This window comes from Apium graveolens, chromosome 4, assembly GCF_009905375.1.
Source record: "Apium graveolens cultivar Ventura chromosome 4, ASM990537v1, whole genome shotgun sequence".
Taxonomy (NCBI): Eukaryota; Viridiplantae; Streptophyta; class Magnoliopsida; order Apiales; family Apiaceae; genus Apium; species Apium graveolens.
Genome location: NC_133650.1, coordinates 109,062,429 through 109,072,442, shown reverse-complemented (window position 1 = coordinate 109,072,442; position 10,014 = coordinate 109,062,429).

Sequence of the window (10,014 nt, the reverse complement as noted above, 5' to 3'; positions counted from 1 at the left end):
AAAAACATAAACCTAACCCTAAGCCACCCATTTCTAAAGATGATTATATTCACATCTGTGGCATAAAAGAAATTTCAGACATTGAACTCTATCTGGATGAGCTGGAGGATGTAAGGGGAATTGCTGCCTACAGACAGCTACCAGAGAGATTGGTGTTCAGATACAAAGGAGCTGGGGAAAGAACATGGCATCTCTACAGGATTCTGAATGAAGGCTACTCTACCTTGATCAGAGTCTTTTCAGCCATACAAAAGGATTCTGGCTTTATCAGGACTGCCAAGACTGAAATTCTCAACAAGATTGCCAACATAAGGAAAACTTGGAGGGAGCCCAATGCTTTGCCCAGATGCTTACTCATTCAAGAAAGGGGAACTACAATTCACAAATCACCTCATTGGTTGATGGAATTCAGAGATGATAAAGGAGTCAGAAGATTTTTCAGACTTGAAGACCAACTCAAGATTGCCAGCAATGAAACTCTCAAAGAAATGCAATCTAAGTTGGATATCAGTTATGAAGATGAAGCTGAATTCTTCAGACAACTCCAACTCCAAATTGAGGAAAATGACAAAGGGCTAGGAAAGAAAACCAGGGAACAAAGAAGAAAAAGATGATTTGCTCAGGCTAGAGGAGCACCCTTGGAAATACTGTAAATCTTCAATTACCTTCTAGTACATACACTTTTGCAGCACTTTTAAATTTCTACTAAGTTTCAGTTCATATATTTGTTAAGTGTTTTGTTATCATCAAGTTAACCTTGAATTTATGTCTACAATTCTTATAGACATAAATAGGGGGAGATTGTTAGGAATATATGTGCATTAGTTTGATGATATGTTTAACAAAACACTTAAGTAGAAATCTAGTGTTTGTAGCCTCAACGGATAAGACCATTTTGGCTATCCGTTGATGGTGTAGCTTTACTTAGAAATAAGTCTAGTGTTGTAGCACATTTCAGTCTCTGAATTTGAGATATAACTCTTAAATGTTGAGGGAAATTATAAGTCATGTTGACTACTAGAGGATATGCAGACAGGAAGGCCAATTGTAAATATTTCATGCCTTGTAATTTTGTATAAATGAAATGGTGTCAACGGATAACTTAAAGACCTTCAACGGATGAGAAACAAAGCTTCAACGGATGTCTCTAAAGCTTCAACGGATAACATCCTTCAACGGATGAGTGCATCAACGGATAGAGCTTCAACTGCTAACACATCAACGGATAAAGCCATCAACGGATGAAGGCTTCAACGGATGTTCTGTTAAATAGCAGTTGACAAGTGGTAGTTGTACCTACAAACAGAGGCACATGGGTTGACAGAGACAACTGAGATGTGGTAGCCTAATTCAGGAACATCAGAAAAAGCAGCCGTTCTACTCTAGCATAAAGAGGCAATAGTCAACAATGCACTGGAGTAAAATGGAGTAGAAACAAGTGGAGAACTTATTTTATTATTGTACTTTTTATCTTTGTCTTCACTTGTAAACTTGGTGATATATAAACCAAGTAGCAGCTAGTAATTAGAAGTGAATTTTTCCAGAGCTGTTTAGAAAAATCTTGAGAGAAAAATTATCTAGTTTGTACTAGGACGCAGCTGTGATCAACTTCTTGAATCACAGATTTTCTGAAATACCATCTCTGGTGGAACAACAATGCACCAGAAAAGTTTTTAAGGTCTGTTGTGTTCTTTACATTAGTGTTTGAATATATATCTGTCTGTATTAGCTTAAAGCAATTCATACACTTGTTTATCTTAAACACATAGCCTTTGAAACTGCTCAAAACTTGAAAAAGTTTTGAGATTTACATTCAACCCCCCTTCTGTAAATCTCATTGTTAGTTCATTAGGAATAACAAATTATTATAATTATTAAACCATAAAAACAATTTTAGAGGCAATCCAAGTATTTATGCAAATAAATTTGCATTAAATCCACTTTTAAAAGTGAAAACAATTCAGTACCACTCATTAATTAACTACGCGAACAACCCTGTACACCAAAAAAATCACACATAGATAATAATAAAACAACACATAGCTGACAGAAGCTATACACATATTTTATTTATTTAATAATTCCATAATTACACATTAAATAGTACGAAAATACGCGAGTCGTTACATCCTTCCCCCCTTAAAAAGATTTTGCACTTAGAATATGATCTAACTAAACAAGTGAGGATATTTGTCAAGCATATCCGACTCTAACTTCTAGGTAGACTCTCCTACTCGAGGAGTTTTTAAACGTACTCACAATGGATATACATTCATTTCCGAGGACTCGTCTTTAACGATCAAGAATTTGGATCGATCACTTTATGCAGAACAAATTTGGACAAGAGCCCATTGGTTCCTAATCAATCACTTGATTGGAATCAGATACTTATCGCCTTAACATTGACACATGGAACTCATTATATATATATATATATATATATATATATATATATATTGCAGGTGCGGCGGCGGCAACATTAACTCATGAGCAACTTTACCTATATTTATCAGTACCTCGAACGGATCACTATATTTAGGACTTAACTTGTCCCCTCTATTCAGACCTATCCAATCTCTTTCAAGGTGAAACTTTTACCAACACTAATGGTTCTATTTCTATATTCATACTCTCTCGATGCAAATCCGCCTTCTTTCTTTGTATATCCCGAGCTGCTTCAACTCTTTTCCAAATCAACATCACTATGAACTCCGTGTGCTGAATTAACTCAGAACCCAACAACATCTCTATTCCCACTTCCTCGCACTAGTGTGGGGATCCACACTTATGCCCATACCAGGCTTCGCAAAGTAGCATCCCCCTACTAGCATGATAACTATTAATATAGAAAAAATCAAGCAATGCTAGGTGATTACCTCGGTTTCCTTTAAGATCCAAAATAAATACACAATCTCATAATTCCATTCCTTTTCTCTAACAACATCACTAGTGCACCCCAAGGGACCATATCTGGTATGCTCATTTCCCTTTCCAATAAGTTTCACAATTATCAAACTACTTACTTCATTCCACTGGCCTCCAGAGACTCCAGGGCATTTATTTATTACTCAAACTTCCTCCAGATTTAGTATTTTCTCCTTCGCATCTTTACTCATGGTGGATCTACCTTATACCCTTAACTTATTACTCCCTTTCTCGCATGATTCGAAGAAATTCTTATATTGCTTCTATATCCAGAACTTACCTTACTATTAGCTTCTCTACACTTTACACTTCGCTTCTTCTAAAATCTCTCCTTGCCATACTACAGGACGACCAACCCGATCCTAAAATCATAGCAAACTCTTCTAGCTCGAGGGGTGTCAGATCAACTAAACTACATCCAACATCTAAATGCTCGATCTCTTGGTACTTTTGAAAGTTCTGCCTCCAACTATGCTGGATCTTGGCCCTTGGGATGAAGTTTCTTGAATGATCGTTCTACAACTCCTTGCAATATGCCCAACCTTTCCACAATTGTGACACGTAACTCCTGGATTTTCTGGATTACATTCTGATGTATAATGACCCTTATGTACACATTTGAAACATTGCACATTCTTTTTGCATGAACCACTGTGTCTCCTGCCACAGGACTTGCAATCCACTGCTGACTTGACTGACTGGGTTGGAGTGGAAGCAACTGAAGTAGCACTAGACCTAGCCTGAGAGAAATTATATCTCCAGAATATCTTACTCCTGCTTCGGCCAAACTGATTATGCCATTGTTGACTAGATTCTTCTTGATCCGCCTTGTCCATATCACCACCAGACATCCTTTTTTTATCATTCTCTTCCTTAACAACCAACTTCTGGTCACCTTCTATTACCAGGGTAGCTTGAACCATAGAGGAGTATGTCTTGAGTTGCAATGCCACAACTCCTCTGCGAGTTTCAGACTTCAACCCTTGTTGAAACCTCCATACTTTCTGAATCTCCGTACTTACATACTCAGGAACTAATCGGGCCAATTCTGTAAACTTGGCCTCATACTCCGACACACTTCTTTTACCTTGTTTCAGTTCTAAAAACAGGACTTCCAACTGATCCCTTAATCCATCGGGAAAATACTTCTCCAAGAATAATTCTGTAAATCTTGTCCAAGAAACAGGGCCTTCTCCTTCCAACGCTCGAGTGGATTCCCACCAATAATTTTCTTCATTCTTAATAAAGTAACTCGCATAATCGGTCTTAAGATCATCACTTACTTGCGTGAGGGTAAATGCCTTTTCCATTTTCTTCAGCCAATTTCTAGAAACAACAGGATCCACTTCGCCCTTGAACTCTGGGGGCTTAACAGACTGAAAGGATTTAAAACTGGTAGTTTGGTTTATCTCTCCTTGTTGATGTTGTTGCTGTTGAATCTGTTGGATTAACTGCAACTGTTGTTGCTGTTGCTGGCGCAACAAGTCTAGAATTTCATTTATAACTGGACCCTCCGCCAAACTACTACTATTTTCTTTAGATTGGGTAGCTTTCTTGGGTGGCATTTTCCTGAAATATAACAGGTAATTTATTCAAAACATAACGAGGATGTATAACAAAAATATCACTGTTCAAACGGTGCACCTATGTTAAGAAAATGCTGCCCAATCAAAGCACCCATGTCTTTATTCTTAGGATCCATTTATAAAAAATATCTAGATTAGCAACACTAGCAACAATAACAGTAGCAGAATCAACAACAGTGCAAAAAACTGGGATATGAAGGTACTAAACATTATAACATGCCCTCTCAATATAACAACAATTGAGCAACCTTCAAGCACCATTAAAATACAACACTAACAAATTCCATATACAGCAAAGCTAGATGGGTTATACTAGGCATCACCCAAAAAGGGTAAACTGGTAGGTCAACTTGAACTTAAGAGCCACATACTTGGCTAACGCACTAGTCTGAATTTCAATCAACCATTCCTCCCAAGGCGACTTCTTATCTCTTACAATTGACCCATCTTTCACAGAGTTAACTGTTCTAAAGCTTCAAACTTCAATATCGAATCATGAATCTTCTCTACTATTATCATTTCTGAGATAGCTAGCAACCCGATATAAAACTTCTATTTCCTCCAGACAGTCAACTTTTATTTACTTTCAATAACCAGGACTGTCTAATTACAAAAGCTACTGACAATTCACTGCCTCGGGACTTCAAAAGAAATTTCAAAGTCAAGGAATCAAGGGAATCGAATAAGAAGGAACAGTGAAGAAGAAGTAGGTATGATTGAGAGCAACCATACAAGTACATAAGATGGCCAGTCTTAGTACCGCATAGCTCACAACACATAACTCGGTGGCGTCCACCAGACCCTTTTGTCACACAGACAAATGGTCAACTCATATGCATTGTTTGCCCCAATCAACCGATAGAATCTCCGAGAAAAGAGACAATGTTTAAATAGAGATTTACAAATAAGGAGGGAGAAGATCTGATTTATAATTGAACCAACAGAACCCTAAGTGGCTTACTCCGAATTCTTAACTTTCTGACAGGAAAAGTAAGCATCTTATAGGATAAGAAACAATGACTCTGGATACAAAATACATTTCAAGAAAGAAGTATAAGGATTCAAAGGTACCATCTCCCATTCTGAACCACATTCACTATAAAACTTGGCCTTCATAGCAGCCACTGACTATTATCATACTATCCGAACTCACCGAGGTCACACAATCGGTCCAATAACATTCCTTGACATAGAAAATGTGATATTTAGAAATAACATTGGTGTCTCTTTAGTTGACACATCAAAGGCCCACTCAAATACTGAACTCTCTCTATCAGATTCATTTTATCGAGAGGGATATCTAAACCTCTATCGGCATTGCCAATGATACATATATGCGAGGAAGACCTATTAAAAGCTAAGGCAGTTCCAGCCAATCCTCAACATGCGTCAGGGTTTCGCCTTAGAAACCCTCGACTGAACTCATAGACTCGCTCCTCTGATTAAGTTGTTGACTCACCATTTCATATAAACCTTCCTACCCTCTTCTGACTCTATTCCTAACCTAAATCAGGGACTCAAACCTGTAGCTCTGATACCAATTGTGACGGCCTCAATCCCGGGGTCATGAGTTGACGTCATCAATAACAATAATAACAACACAACATAATCCATCTCAACATTATTATATAAACACAACCCCTTTTACCAAGATCTTTTCCAGGTTTAAGTATGACTTAGGTTACAATCAACACAAAACCAACTTACTAAAGACACTCTCGATAATACTATCTTAATACAACAACTCAACAGACCCACTTTTGTCTAACACAACTACCTCAGAGGAGCCTGACACGGAAGGAACTGGAACTTTGCCCTGACTATCACGGAAGAATCTCCTAGGCATCTGCAATACATATACAAAACATTCTGCAAGGGTGAGCAATCAATTGCTAAGCAGTACCACTATATGAATGACAAGTAAAAATGATTTAAAGTAAAGCAGTTATAGGAACAGGATTCATAACTCGTTAGAAAACAAGTAAAACATGTATAAACATTCATAAACTTGATATTCAAAACTAGCATGCTCTGAAAAACAATATCATCAGTCGTGTGTTGTGCAAAAATACCAGAGTTCAATTTTACCATGCTATTTTCATTTCCAAACCTTCTGTTCCATTACAGGAACCACAAAACCATTTGTCCCGTTATGGGGACCCAAAACTATCTGTTCCGTTACTGGAACCTCATTCACTTGTTCCGTTACTAGAACCTCATTCACTTGTTTTGTTACTGGAACCACAAAATCACAATCAGATATGTATTGGATGTTATCTAGGGACGGCTGATCAGGCCTCCACACAAATTATCTAGGATAGTTGGTCGGGCTATCACACAAAATGTCTAGGAAAGCTGATCAGGCTTTCACACAAAATCACCGGATCTGCAGAGACTAGCTAGGTCTCTGATTTACTCTGGACTAATCAGTTATGTAATGCGCGCAACCGAATAAGCCACTTACGCAACGTTATCCAATATCTGATTCATTTTATCCAGTTTCAAAATCACTTTTACCTATCTGTTGTTAAAATCAATTCCGTCACAACACACTATTCAAAACTTCTTTTCCATTTTTAATCACATTTTAGAGATAGGTACTTTTAGAAGTTACTTCTCCCAAAAACATATATTTAACAATATTTTCAAATACAGGGGATACGTAACTTAAAACATTTTTGTTCCTGTTCGAAAATAAAATAACATTTCATTCATATATACTGAACCATAAAAGAATGGTCAGGGTACTTGCCTTGCAGAGCTTTACAACTATTACTGATCGACTCTGAGCCGGCTCGGACGCTCAGGCTTTATCGTCTAATCAATATATCACCTTGGATTCGACTTCAACACTCTGGCTCTTCGGTTGAAAGCCTACTGAGCTTGTCGACTATCCATTAGGTTATCCTTAGTCCAACATCCATTTTCGGTTTCCCCGACTAGAACCATAAACAGCCAAGGAAAAAGAAGAACATGGAAGAAGAGAAGACTTTGAGAAGAGAAAAGGGAAAAAGAGGAGAGAACATAATCGAGAGGAAAGAAACAGGCAAGAGGGACTCAAAGCCGAGAACAGAGGGGAAAGGAACACAAAGTTGTGCTTTGTTGTTTCTTTTCGTTTTTCTTTTTTTTAATTCCTGCTAACCAGCAATTAAACAACACGTATCAGAAGTTACTGCCACATTGATTCCTGTCTTGCCACGTAGCAATATAAATTTCCTGTAGTCCGATCTTGCCCCGAAATTTAAAATTAACGGACCAAGGTATACATAAAATAATTCTAGAAAATTACATAAACAGTCTTAAAATGCTAAAAAAATTCCCGGAATAAATGAAAACGTAATTTTCAAAATATTAAAATAATTTCTGAAACGCCACTTATACCCGCTTTTATCAATAAAACGAAACAACACGCGGGTAAAATTAATCCCAAAAATTTTCAGAATAATTTTAAAATTCTCGGAATAATCCAAAATTACTAAAATATGAGTTTCATTATTTATTATGGAATTAAATACGGATTTTACAAATAAATGTAATCAGAAAATCATTCAGGGCTCAATAATTGATGAAATATTGATTTCTAAATTTTATAAAATCTCAAAAATAATTATTACTATTATGAAACCATAAAAACAATTTTAGAGGCAATCCAAGTATTTATGCAGATAAATTTTCATTAAATCCACTTTTAAAAGTGAAAACAATTCAGTACCACTCATTAATTAATTACGCGAACAACCCTGTATACCGAAAAAAATCTGTTAGGAATATATGTGCATTAGTTTGATGATATGTTTAACAAAACACTTAAGTAGAAATCTAGTGTTTGTAGCCTCAACGGATAAGACCATTTTGGCTATCCGTTGATGGTGTAGCTTTACTTAGAAATAAGTCTAGTGTTGTAGCACATTTCAGTCTCTGAATTTGAGATATAACTCTTAAATGTTGAGGGAAATTATAAGTCATGTTGACTACTAGAGGATATGCAGATAGGAAGGCCAATTGTAAATATTTCATGCCTTGTAATTTTGTATAAATGAAATGGTGTCAATGGATAACTTAAAGACCTTCAACGGATGAGAAACAAAGCTTCAACGGATGTCTCTAAAGCTTCAACGGATAACATCCTTCAACGGATGAGTGCATCAACGGATAGAGCTTTAACTGCTAACACATCAACGGATAAAGCCATCAACGGATGAAGGCTTCAACGGATGTTCTGTTAAATAGCAGTTGACAAGTGGTAGTTGTACCTACAAACAGAGACACATGGGTTGACAGAGACAACTGAGATGTGGTAGCCTAATTCAGGAACATCAGAAAAAGCAGACGTTCTACTCTAGCATAAAGAGGCAATAGTCAACAATGCACTGGAGTAAAATGGAGTAGAAACAAGTGGAGAACTTATTTTATTATTGTACTTTTTATCTTTGTCTTCACTTGTAAACTTGGTGATATATAAACCAAGTAGCAGCTAGTAATTAGACATGAATTTTTCCAGAGCTGTTTAGAAAAATCTTGAGAGAAAAATTATCTAGTTTGTACTAGGACGCAGCTGTGATCAACTTCTTGAATCACAGATTTTCTGAAATACCATCTCTGGTGGAACAACAATCCACCAGAAAAGTTTTTAAGGTCTGTTGTGTTCTTTACATTAGTGTTTGAATATATATCTGTCTGTATTAGCTTAAAGCAATTCATACACTTGTTTATCTTAAACACATAGCCTTTGAAACTGCTCAATACTTGAAAAAGTTTTGAGATTTACATTCAACCCCCCTTCTGTAAATCTCATTGTTAGTTCATTAGGAATAACAATTGGTATCAGAGCAAGCTCTTGACACACAAAGAGTTTAAAGATCTTGGAAACTAACAAAGATGAGTAAGAAGGATATTGGAGTAAAAATCCCAGTTCTTGACAAAGACAGTTATCACCATTGGAAGGTGAAAATGCACCTTCATCTACTCTCCCAAGATGAAGGTTATGTAATCTGCATTGAGAATGGTCCTCACATTCCCCACAAAGTAGCCACAGTTGCTACAGCCACAATTGCTGTTGGTCAATCCATTCCAAAACCTAGAGCAGAATGGACAATGGAAGACACAGAAGAAGTCCACAAGGATAAGAAGGCTATGAACATTTTGTTTAATGGTCTTGACAAGGATATGTTTGATAATGTGATAAATTGCACAACTGCCAAAGAGGTTTGGGACACAGTTCAGCTACTGTGTGAAGGTACAGAACAAGTAAAAAAAAACAAAATGCAGCTTCTCATTCAACAGTATGAGTATTTTCATTTTGAAGAAAATGAATCTTTAAATGACACATTCAATAGATTCCAAAAGCTGTTGAATGGACTGAAGCTGTATGGTAGAGTGTACCAGGTGAAGGATTCAAATCTTAAATTTTTAAGATCCTTGCCAAAGGAATGGAAACCCATGACTGTCTCCTTGAGAAACTCTCAAGATTATAAGGACTTCACTCTTGAAAGATTATATGGAA